Here is a 12999-nt window from a genome sequence, read left to right as displayed (position 1 = left end):
AAAACTTATGAAACAGAATATATTTTAAATACATGCATTCTATCTTATATCATGCATACCTCCCTAAAAGTTTTTAAAATAGCATTTTTACTGCTGTAGCTTAGAGGCTAAGTTGTGGCTGACTCTTTGTGACCCCATGAACTGTAGCCTCCTAGCCTCCTCTATTCATGGGATTTCGCAGGGAAAAATACAGGAATTGGTTGCCATTTCTTTCTCCAGGGGACCTTCCTGACCCAGGGAATCCAACCTGCATCTCCTGCATTGGCAGGTGGATTCTTTACCACTGAGCCACCTGGGAAGCTGATAATACCATTTGACACATGGTAAATATTTGATAAGCACATTTGGTGAAGGCATTTCACTGCATTTGTGGCAGGGAGAACATCCCTTTCCTTTGTTGCCCGTCCTTTCTTCCGCTTTTGCTTCCAAAGAACTAAATACATGGGGGAGGATGTGGCCCCCGGGGACCTAGTTACCGGGTGGCCGTGGGCTCTAGGTGCCTTGCCCCTAAGAAGGGAGTGAGGTTTTGGGGCCATTCACTGCAGTTCTGCTCTGCAAAGTTCTTGCTTCTTGAGATCCCTGCATGGATGAAAAGGAAATGCTGGCGTTCATTTCAATAGACAGTTTGAAACAATCCACTTTAATGGGAACATGGCTTTAAGCTGCATCCTACAAGTTGATTACAAGGTAGTGTGGGAGAAGAGCTCACTGCTGTGGGAACTGAATGGGCCAGGGCTCGGAGACAGGAGGGAGCCTGTTATTTCAGGAAGTAGGACAAGACCGTGGGTCTTGTAGGCGGTGAAATGAACGGAATGAGATTAGGGATGCAAGCAGATACCCAATGGTGTGGGACTTCCTAGGACCATAGAAAAGTTTGCTTTTTTCCCCCTAAAAGTACCCCTTCCCCAAGAACAGTAGGAAGTGACTGGAGGTTTTTGAGCAGAAGAGTGACTTTGTCTTTGGTTTACTTGAAACAGTTCAGTCTGGAAGTCAGGTTGCTGTGTGGCGAGGAGATTCGAGGACCAGAAGAGTGCAAAATGGGGTTCTACTGTGGAGGATGCTGTTTTCATCCAGGTGGGAGGTGATGCTGTCAGGGAAAAGGCTGAAACCTCTTGAAGGGCAGCCCTGGGGACTTTCCCGGTGGTCCAGGGGTTGAGACTCTGCCTTCCAGTGCAGGGGGCTCCAGTTTGATTCCTGATCGGGGAGCTAAGATCCCACGTGCAGTACAGCCAAATTTTTTTAAAGGAGAGGGGCAGCCCTGAGATAGTTTTTCCATGTAGGCTGAGTTGATCTGAGCAAAGCATCTGGAGGATTCTGGACTGGAACAGAGATTCTATGTCAGTTACGTTCATTGTGACTGGTGATCCTTTTAAAGCTGCTTTTGGAACACTCTGTCATGACCTATATGGGAAAAGAATCTTAAAAAAGTTAATATATATGTATGTATAAGTGATTCATTTTGCTCTACACCTGAAGCTAACACATCGTAAATCAACTATACTCCAATAAAAAAATTTTTTTAAGTTGCTTTTGGCAGACAGAAAAGTTACCCCTAGGAAGTTTCCAAGAATAAATCATTTTCTAGGAACTATAAATAGAGGTGCCGTTGCAGAAGATACACTTGGCAGCCTGTTGTGACACGTTGCTATCAAAACGGAGATAAACAATGTGAGCTGGGATGGCAAGCAGCAGGTTTGGCTGCCCGGTTGTTTTGAAGTCGACCTCTTTGATTATTGCCTAAGAGGTCCCTCCAGTTGAGGGACCCCAGAGTCCCACCCACCCCTTATTGTCCCTCTCACATTCTGCAGTGTAACGTAAGGGTGGCATGGTGATGTTTTTTTCCCCCTGCATCACTAACAGGTAGAACTTGTGTTTATTCCTTTTCTATTGTGAAGAGCAAGGAGATCAAACCAGTCAATCCTTAAGGAGATCAACCCTCAACATTCATTGGAAGAAACTGAAGCTGAAGCTCCAATACTTTGGCCACCTGATGCAAAGAGCCAACTCATTGGAAAAGCCCCTGATGCTGGGAAAGATTGAGGGCAGGGAGAGAAGGGGCGGGCAGAGGATTAGATGGTTGGATGGTGTCATTGACTCAATGGACAGAAGTTTGAACAGACTCCAGGAGATAGTGAAGGACACTAAAGCCTGGTGTGCTGCAGTCCATGAGGGCTGCAAAGAGTCAGACACACCTGAGCAACAGACCAAAAGTTGTGAAGAAAAGCTGGGAAAAATGCAAGCCATCCTTTCCTTGGAACTGGATTTCAGCTCTCTCTACCGCGTGAGATGCAGCCTTTTAGAATCTTCCAGACATGCTGGATCATTCAGTAATCTTAACCTAGAAGACCGAGAGGAGACACTGACCGGATAGGAGGTCTTATGTGCTGATTTGAGAGACAGATTTTGTGTATCTTTCCTTTGCTCACTTGCTGTGTTGTGGCTAGTACCCTACTAAGCTTTTAGTTTTATTTTACTTACATATGATGAAAATTTAGATTCAACTGGAGTTAAGTAATGATGACTTTTCAGCTTGAAGCAGTGGTTTGGGAATTCCCTGGTGATGCATGGTTAGGATTCCACGCTTTCATTGCTGAGGCTCGGGTTCAATGAGTAGTCAGGGAACTAAGATCCCGCAACCCATGCCACGTGGCCAAAAAATAAAAATAAAGAACACACACACACAAAGTAAAAAAATAAGCTAAATAGTGCACAGGGAGGGTGTATATGTGTTTGTGTGTGAAAGTGTATCGATACGTGTGTGTCTATCACATATGTGTATATTCCTATCATGTAAATACATTAGAAAAAAAACAAAATGAAGCTAACCCATCAGACTTAGAAATCTGACTTAGACTTTCAATTCTTAGAAACTTACAATAGGTTTAGTTCGTCTGGGAAGTTAGGCTTGAGTTGGCTTATAGAAAAGTATCAAGGAAGTCATTTTTTAAAAATAACTTTATTTCTTTACTGGTTTGTTGGGTCTTTGTTGCTGCGGGGCTTTTCTCTAGTTGCTGGGAGCGGGGACTACTCTCTAGTTGAGGTGTGTGGGCTTCGCATTGCGGTGGCTTCTCTTGTGATGGAGCACGGGCTCTAGAGTGTGGACCTCAGTAGTTGCAGTTCCCAGGCTCAAGAGCACAGGCTTCTGGGCTTAGCATGTGGCATCTTCCTGGACCAGGGATTGAACCTGTGTCTCCTGCATTGGTTGCCAGATTCTTTACCACTGCGCCACCAGGGAAGCCCATGCAAGTCATGCTTTGAAGACATGTCTAGAGTAAACTGTGTACCTGAGGATAACAGCGTCTGGACAACGGTGGTGAGGACTCTGTGTCTTCAGGTCTGAGCTCAGGCTTACCTGTTACCTCAGTATCTGTCCATCGTGAGTGAGTGTCCATCAGCCGTCCTCAAACGCTCAGAGACAGATCCCTGGGTGACACTGGGCAGGGATCCCCAAAGCCTCAGAGAAGTGCACGCTCTTTGTAAAGGAAGGAGACTGGATGAGATAAAGTCACTGTTCTTTCTTCCCCAGGATTTCTAGTTCTGATCAGGGAGCCGAGCTTTTCTACATCATCACTTAGAAGTGAAAGTGTTAGTTGCTTAGTTGCATCCAACTCTGTGACTCCATGGACTGTAGCCCTCCAGGCTCTGTCCATGGAATTCTCCTGGCAAGAATACCGGAGTGGTTGCTGTTCCCTTCTCCAGGGGATCTTTCCAACCCAGGGATCGAACCTGGGTCTTCTGCATTGGAGGCAAATTCTTTACCATCTGAGCCACCAGACCCACATCCTTTTTGTTGTTGTTGTTATTAATGTCACTGACCTTCAACTACCCTGGACATCTGCACGTGTGACTTTATAAAGCCAGTGCAGCAGCACTGCCATGAAGATGAGAAGACCGTCAAAATCTGACCCAAGTCCCATCTACCTGCGGGTTCTCGGGACGCTTGCTGTTAGAAATCAGGAAGAAAGTGCACCTGTATTGTGGAGACTGTTTCTTTTCAATTTTAGAGAAAAGGAGAGGAAAAAAGCAATTAGCACAGTCCTTTGAAGAATTACGCAGCATGGGTGATAGCAGCTGAGATAAAGAGTGAGGAATCATTTTATGAGTTATAATTCATGCTGAGAAATTGATCAAGGGTGAATAAAGTGGTAACTTTTAAAGTAGAAAGATGATTCTCTTTGCCTGTTTCTTTCAACTTAGGGATGCCTGGAGAAGTTCAGAGGGAAGGGATGAAAGAGATGAGGACTCAGACATGAGATAAAGTGCCATGCAATTCAAAACATTAGGAAGATTTAGAGGGATCCGTCAAACAAAGGCACCCAGCGGCTGTGATTCTCGGCTCTCAAGAGTGTACCTGGATTTGTGGAGAAAGATTTAGAAGCTTAATTTACATACATGAAAGTCCATTTTTAACTTCCAATGAAGAGGCTGTACCACCCAGTGTGGTATTACATCAGGTATTCCCTGTATCTCACAGTAAATTTATTCTAGCCCTATCCTTCCTAACAGAATTGCAGAATGAGCTTTTCAGGTCAACTAATGTTTCTTCCACCTTCTCTCTTCCCTATCTCTCCTCTAACCCTCTTTTGCAGAGTGCTAATATCCCATTGGTCCTTCTTGTTTATTTTTGCTGACCTGGGCTTTACTAAGTCATTGGGAGGGATGGCTCATAGTATTTTTTATCCTTGTCTTTAGCCAGCCTGTGCTGATTAGGAATGCTTTTGTCTATAAGTTCCCAGGTGGCTCAGTGAGTAAAGAATTCACCTGTAATACAGGAGACATGGGTTCAATCCGTGGGTTGGGAAGATCCCCTGGAAGAGGAAATGGCAACCCTCTCCAGTATTCTGGCCTTGGAGAAATCCATGGACAGGAGCCTGGTGGGCTACAATCCATGGGGTTGCAAGAGTCAGACAAGACTGAGCGAATAACACTTTCACTTTCAGTACACAGTGATCACTATTATTATTACTATTATTATTTTCTTTCAGGAAGGCAAAGGCGTTCCATAAGACTTCTGATCGTATCTCATTGGCCAGAGCTGAGCCTGACTTCCAGCAGATCATTGCCCTGGAGAACCGAGGTTACCCTTGCTGGCTGACACTGATTATGACTGATGTTTTGAGCTACAGAAGGGAGTAATTTTTCTGAGATCAAGGACATTCACAAGCTATCGGATCAAATGGAGCTGTGCTGCGAAGAAGGTGGGTAGATAAGGTACCAGGAAGGCAGAAGGCAGGGTCAGCCCTATACTATTTATGCCATTAAGTGTTGAAAGGGTCACTATTTTAAAGACGCCAATCAGGTGATCTGCCTGAGGAGGTATCTGCAGAGGTGGAAATAACAGTTTGCTCTGTATTAACTCAGACTTGCTTACTTCTTCAATTAGTATTAACTGAGCACCTACTGAGTCAAGGCTCTGTACGGGGCCTTCTGGACACAGTACTAAGCTAGGAGAGCCAAGACTCACGCTCGTGGAGTTCCCAGTGTAGAATGGGAGACCCACCCTGACAAGCCAGTGAATAGATGACCTCAGAGACTGAGAAGGGCTGCCAGAAGCAGCCAAGGGTGGAGAGACTCACTGTTATGGAGGCGAATGTCTGGTTCCCACTGAGCGGGAAAGTGGGGGAGGAGAGGCACGGAAAGGGTCTGATGTATTTGAACAGAGACCACAGTGATGACTAGAGATTGTATTAAATCAGTGACCACCATTGAATTATGAGGGAATGAGCAGGTTTTCCTGTTTATTAGGCATAATGTGTATGGTATAATGTACAGTTTCCCTGTCTACAGAAGTGGATCCAAATGATGGGTTACCATCACAGAGGGTCACCTCACACCAGTCTCCACTTGGTTGACTTCACTCCTCTGTACAAGCATCAGCCATGTTTCTATAAGATCCAGGCAAGGTATGAGCTAGGGGTGGGGGTGTGTGGAAAGGATGAGGCCACTAATATTAATAAAAGGGCCTCATCAGAGTAGTCTGCAGGGCACAGGGGACCTGTGGGTACTGGGTCCTAGGATGCCATGAGTCTGCAGGTGACTGGTTCCAGCTGTGACCTGGTCAGTCCAACCATCCCCTTTCCTCTTCAGGGTGTGTCTTACTAACCCGTCTTCCAGGTCTGTCTCCTCTCTAGACATAGCATCAAGGGCTGACACAGGTTGTGGGGACCCACTAGGTGACCTTGAGGGTCAGCTCTGATCATTCCTTTTAGTCTGCTCTGCCATCTCTAATAGGAGTCGGCCCTGTTCCCGCCTCTGCTCAAGAGAGGTGACAAGTGAATGAAGAGGTGGAACATATGTCTGGAATCTGTGAAGCTGACAGACAGAACCAGAAACTATGCTGAAACTGACATTCAGACAAAGAACACGGTTTATGCTTCTCCAGAGGGATGAAATCAGCTGGGTGAAGACTGGCGTGGGGTGGCCCTCTGTGACCAGATTTCATTGGCGGGGAAGGTAATCCATTATTTTGGATTTGCTTTTATAGACAGAAAGACTGGGATATATACATTATACCTAAGGAACAGGAAAGCCTGCTCATTCTCCCATAATTCAGATGGCAGCCATTGATTTAATACAATCTCTAGGGAACTGACTGGCATGTTTAGGTTTTGTGTTTTTTTTTTTTTTCAAACAGAGATTAGTAGTTAGAAGGACTGTATGCCCTTTCATGAGAGCCATTTCAAGGATGCGCCTCAAAAGAGCAGGCATAATGACCTGGGATGCTGAGGGTGACTAAACCCCAGGAAGGCCTCTCTATAAACTCTCAGATGCCACAGGCTGGCAGAGGGGAGGTGAAGACCTGGTCCCTGTACACTGAAGACCAGCCCTGGAGGAAGTTACCTGCTAGTTAAACCGCCACCTGTCCATCTGGAGTGGCTACCTCTTCCATCAGTCTCTCCCTGCCTTCTGGGTATGGATGGATTCCACCTGGAAAGCTCCTGAACCCACAGTCAGTGACAGATGTCAAAAAGAAAACAATACCAGGTAATGGGATCAGAGGCTGGAGTGGGTGGGGCTACTGTAGAGAAAAGGGCTACTCAGGGAGACCCTGCCAGGAGGGGTGTCCGAATCCCACAGCGGAGAAGGGGCCAAGTTGGCAAAGATTGGATGGGGGCCCAGAGTGGGGGCAGTTCCAGGCAGGGGAACAGCAAACGCAACAGCTCAGAGGAGGGCCGTGTTTTGTGTATTTAAATGATTTCTATAGATTTTTATATTTAATCATCACAGTAACAGAAGAGTTGGAATTAGTCCCCATAGTCAAATCAATAACAACTTTAAGGAAATCATTTAGTGAAAGATCGAGGCCAGGGGTGTGGATCTCAAAATCTGTTCCCTGCTAAGTACTGAACTGCAGGTGGAGGTGTGCGGGTGAGGCTCATATAATTTCCTGTTTATAGAAAGAGAGACACTCCCAGAAGAAAGAAGAGATTAAGGACTCAGATTCCCCTTCTGGCAGAACTATGTTAAACTTCAGGCATGACCTTGGTCAAGCCAGCTGACCTCCCTGTCTCAGTTCCAGGTCTCTTTATGTGCAGTAATCTCTTCCCTTCTCACTTCCCAGGGTGGTTGTGAGAACTGCAGGTGCAAAGGGTCTCAGAGTCAGGACACGGTGTGGAAAGGAAGGTACAGTGACTGTCATAGACACATGCCAGACTTCCTTGGGTCAGAAAACTAATCGCAGGACGTCCCTGGTGGTCCAGTGGTTAAGAATCCACCTGCCAAGGCAGGAGACATAGCTTTGATCTCTGGTCTGGGAAAATCCCACAGTGCCTTGGGGCAACTAAGCCCCTGGGCCCCAACAGTTGAGCCTGTGCTCAACAAGAGAAGCCCCCACTAGAGAAAGTCGGCATGCAGCAATGAAGACGCAGGGCAGCCAAATATATATAAATAATTAATTAATCACAGCTGTTGTGTGTGATGGACTGAGTCTACCATCCTGCATAAGCTGTTAGGTTATTTGTCTAAGTAAAGAGTCCATTTCAAAATGAAGCAGCACGGGAGGAAGGAGGGGTGGGATGAACTGGGAGACTGGAACTGACATATATACTACTATATATAAAATAGATACCTAATGAGAACTTATTGTATTCAGCTCAGGGAACTCTACTCAATGCCCTGTGGTGACCTAAATGGGAAGGAAATCCAAGAAAGAAGGGATATATATATATCCGTTCGATGCTTGGGTCAGGAAGATCCCCTAGAGGAGGAAATGGCAACCCATTCCAGTATTCTTGCCCAGAAAATCCCAAGGACAGAAGAGTCTGGTGGGCTACAGTCCATGAGACTGCAAAGAGTTGGACACAATGAGCAATTGAACATACGCACACACACAGCTGATTCACTTTGCTGTATAGTGGAAGCTAGCACAACACGGTAAAGCAACTATTCAGGGTCAGTTTCAGTTCAGTCGCTCAGTCGTGTCCGACTCTTTGTGACCCCATGAACCGCAGCATGCCAGGCCTCCCTGTCCATCACCAATTCCTGGAGCTTACCCAAACTCATGACCATTGAGTTGGTGATGCCATCCAACCATCTCACCCTCTGTCATCCCCTTTTCCTCCCGCCCTTAATCTTTCCCAGCATCCAGTGAAATTTTTTTAAAAAATGAAGCAGCAACTGATCAGGGATTCTGAATACCATTTCCCAGGTCTCTTGGGAAACTGCACAGAAATCTGAGATATTCAGTGGCTGAGTTAGTGAGGAACTGTTGAAGGAAATTTGGGGCCAGGTAGTGAGTCCAAGTTCTCCCCCCTTCTAGCTGAGGATCTTTGAGGGACACAGCTTCTCGGAGCTTCTGTCAAGTGAGGACAGTCATCCAACTCAGTGGTTTCGAGGTATAGCCAGCCTCTCATCTCCTGACATCACACGCCTTTTGCTTTCTGGGATGGGCATGGGAGTTTCAGCATTTATAGCATCACTGATGAAAATCATTTCCAATTTCCATCACAGCATGCCAGTGTGGAAATTAGAGGAATTCCCTGGCAGTCCAGTGGTTAGGATTCCACATTTCCACTGCAGGGCGCAGGTTCGATCCCTGGTCTGGGAACTAAGATCTTGCAAGTAGCCTGTGCATGTATGCATGCACAGTCGTGTCCAACTCTTCACGACCCCATGGACCACAGCCCACCAGCTCCTCTGTTCATGGGATTCTCCAGGCAGGAATACCGGAGTGGGTTGCCATTTCCTCTTCCAGGGGATCTTCTCAACCCAGGCATTGAACGGTGTCTTTTGCATTTCCTGCATTGGCAGGCAGATTCTTAACCACTGTGCCACTTGAGGTGGGGTCAAAAAAAAAAATTTAGATCAACTCTGGCATTAGCAAGCCCCTTGAACACTGAACAATATAAATTCCCTGGTTCAGGAACTGTCTCTATCCCCCCACCATTCTCTATCCGCTTTCCTGATAAAGAAAACTGCTTCTTAAATTGATCTATTAAGTAGAAGCATGGATTTTTTTCCTGTCTCATAATAGGATCAGCTCAAATCAAACATCCAAATCTGGTACCCCAGAGGCCTGTCTTCCAAATTGGATTTAGAGGAGTTCATTTCCAGGATCAGAAACTGGAGGAAATGGCTAAGCTGCTTGTGGTTTCCTGCTCCCATGCAACCATAAATATTCTCACTTTCCATCTTGGGAGGAGGCAGGCAGGGGCACTGTCCCCCCATCAACTCTGATAATAGACGATCCCTGAGTGGCCTGGGCAGGATGTCATAAAAGCCCAGTCTCATATCTGCTACCCCTTTAGACCCAGGGACTCATTTTTGAGAACAGTATGTTGACAGCTTTGGAGAGGAGAGAGGAATATGGCTTTCCCAATGGCTCAGTGGGTAACGAATCCATCTGTAATGCGGAAGACACAGGAGACTCAGGTTCAATCCCTGGGTCAGGAATATTCCCTGGAGGAGGAAATAGCAACCTGCTCCAGTATTCTTGCCTGGAGAATCCCATGAACAGAAGAGCCTGGAGGGCTACAGTCCATGGGGTCGAAAAAGTCAGACACCACTGACTGAACATGCATGCGTGTATATATACTTTCAGATTCTTTCCCATTGGAGGTTTTTACAAGATATTGAGTATAGTTCCCTGTGATACATACTAGGTCCTTGTTGATTATCCATCTTATATACATGAGTGTGTATTTGTTAGTCCCAAATTCCTCATTTAAGTTTAGAGTGTGTGATTGTTTTTCAGTTTAAGAGATCTTGAGACAAATGGGATGCCAGATAGCTTCCCCAAACTCCTGAAGTATTTGTCAGAGGACAAAAAAGATTTTCTCTGCATGAAGGTGAAGGCAGTCCGATTTTGTGTTTTTCTAACAAGGTAAATGCCAGGGACGATTCGTTTCTGTCTCATTTCACGCAGCCTTGAGAAACGAGCCCACTTGCATGCTCTGAGACGTTGGCAAAGAAATGATAGAGCTGGCTTTGCTCTAACACTAGAAATCAGAAATAGCGTTATCGCCAGCGGGTCCATCCATATGTATTTGTGCCCTGAAGTATGACTCGGAAGAGCTGGAGCAGCATTCCAGAATTGCTTTGGATGATCATAATGTAGCAAATCATCTAATTTATAGATTAAGCTGGCTCAGTCAACATATCTCCTTGCCCTTTCATCTAAAGAAAATAAAAGGATTGAATGATTGTCACCTAGGGACAGAGTCACATGGTCCAGTGTCTAAATGTCCAGAGCATAAAATAGAAAGTTGACTGGACCAGGCACCCTTCTGAGAGCATCTGCTTCCAGTGGGTGGCAGTCAGTAAAACGGGAGATAGAATTTTCCTAGAATTTGACTTATTGCTACCTTCTTTTAGCCTTATCTGAAAGATAACAATTCTAAGGGCTTTGGGGGAAAAAATAACTTTCCATAAGGCTTGCCCATAATAACACAACCTTCTTTCCATTATGCAGAGATATTTTAAAAAATATGTTAGCCAGATCAACTCTCCTGAGATGTGTCTGCTTCTAGGTGGGACATGGGGAGAGGGAAGGGGGCTTTGGCAGGCTCAGGGTTAAAGGGGAGGCAGGTAAACATTCAGACCTTCTCTCGCCAAGAATTTGCTACCATCTTCCTCCAGCGACCCATGTCACCTGCATATGATCAGCCCTACCCACCTCACCCTCCCAGAGTTCATGTTTTTTAATTTATTTTTTTATTTTATATCAGGATCTACTTGGTTTACAGTGTTGTTTTAGTCTCAGGTGTACAGCAAGGTGGTTCAGCTATCCATCTACATCTGCCCATTCTTTCTCAGGTTCTTTTCCCATATAGGTTATTACAGAACACTGAGAGGAGTTCCCTGTGCTACACAGTAGGTCCTTGTTGTAGAATTCTCTTTTATCATTGTGCTTTTGTTCAGTCACCCAGTCGTGTCTGACTCCTAGCAACCTCATGGACTGCAGCCCGCCAGGCTTCCCTGTCCTTCACCATTGCCCGGAGCTTGCTCAGACTCATGTCCGTTGAGTCAGTGATGCCATCCGACTATCTCATCCTCTGTCATCCCCTTCTCCACTTGCCCTCAATCTTCCCCACATCAGGGTCTTTTCTAATGAGTCCGCTCTTCACATCAGGTGGCCAAATATGGGAGCTTCAGCTTTGACATCAGTCCTTCCAATGAATATTCAGAATTGGTTTCCTTTAGAATTGACTGGTTTGATCTCCTTGCAGTCCAAGAAACTTTCTTTGGCGCTCAACCTTTTTTATGGTCCAACTCTCACATCCATATGTGGCTACTGGAAGAAGCATTGTATACAGTTACTCAAGTACCATCTGTGCTTTGGGCCCTCTCCTTGATTTTAGGTATAAGGCATACAAAAGGTACCCATCACTTACCTTCAAGATTTTTACAGTGAAGCTGAGAGATATTAGCTGACCATGTTCCTGTATGCTAAGAGGAAGTATTTTACAAGTGATATGGTTATATATTTAGACAAAGAGCTAATTCTCCCAAGAGGAAAATGTTTCATCAGGGAAGGCTTTCAAGTAAAGATAACATTGAAATGGGGTTTTGAAGGCTGGGAAGGAGTTTGCTAGGGAGAACAAAGACCTGTGAGTAATAAAGCAATAGTTACTCTTAATTGAGCACCAACTATGTGCCACATGTACCTTGACATGTTCAAAATGTCTTATTACTATTAATCAAGGCCACAGTATGAGTTATAGAAAGTCTTATACCCATTTTACAGACTAGGAAAATTGACTCTCCCTGGGTAGCTTTTGAAACAGGCAGACTGTTCCTAAAACCTGGGTTCTGGGTTATCATATCACACTGCTGTTCTGGAAAGAGAGAAATCTGATGACCAGGAATGATTGAAGAAAATGTGTGTATCTCACCTGCTCAAGGATTGGGATGTGTGTGACTCACCAGCCCTGTGACTTTCTGAACCTCAGCTTTTTCACAAAGCCAGATGGGCAAGTGTCCTCTCTCCCAGGGGCTTATGAGAATCCCTTTCCTTTGTGTTCCTCTCTTTCCTTCTCCTCCTCCTTTCTTCCCAACAGGTGTCTGAGTATCTATTACCTGCCAGATACCTGATAAGCCCTGGAAATGCAGCTTAAAGGGGGTCGGGTGAAGAGGGGTTCTCAGTGCTGGATCCAAATGACTCAGCCGCGGCAAATGGTCACAGGGCACTAAGCTCCAGGCGTGGATGGAGCAGTGGTCCTCTGGGGAGCCCAGGGCACTGCCGGGCATTGACCACGGCATCCCTGGGTCAGAGGTCCGTGTGCCTCTCCTTGTCTGTATCTTTTTGACTCTTTTTCTGTATCCCTTAATTAAAAAAAATTTTTTGGTTTACTTTTGGCTGCACTGGGTCTTAGCTGAGACATGAAGGCTTTTCTCTACTTGCAGCACACGGAGTTAATTGCCGAGACATGTGGGATCTTAGTTCAGGAATTAGACCAGGAATCAAACCTGCATCCTCCTGCATTGGAAAACAAATTTTTAACCACCAGAGCACCCAGGAAATCCCTCTCTGCATCTCATGATCTGTCTTGCCATCACGTT

The 12999-nt window shown here is 45.6% G+C and overlaps 1 long non-coding RNA gene across 6 annotated transcripts in view; it reads left to right on the top strand.

Moving 5' to 3' along the window:
- The window catches only part of LOC138422277 (uncharacterized), a 74324-nt gene that overhangs the window by 21472 nt on the left and 39853 nt on the right, over positions 1–12999 (top strand). For all 6 annotated transcript variants that reach the window (XR_011249831.1, XR_011249828.1, XR_011249829.1 and 3 more), the window contains exons 2-4: positions 4198–4454; positions 4986–5198; positions 6635–6984. This is a non-coding gene — a long non-coding RNA (uncharacterized lncRNA). The remainder of the gene's footprint in view (positions 1–4197; positions 4455–4985; positions 5199–6634; positions 6985–12999) is intronic.

The sequence above is a fragment of the Ovis canadensis genome, chromosome 17 (genome assembly GCF_042477335.2).
Source record: "Ovis canadensis isolate MfBH-ARS-UI-01 breed Bighorn chromosome 17, ARS-UI_OviCan_v2, whole genome shotgun sequence".
NCBI lineage: Eukaryota > Metazoa > Chordata > Mammalia > Artiodactyla > Bovidae > Ovis > Ovis canadensis.
Note: the sequence above shows the minus strand (reverse complement) of the source record. Positions and strands in the feature narration are given on the sequence as shown.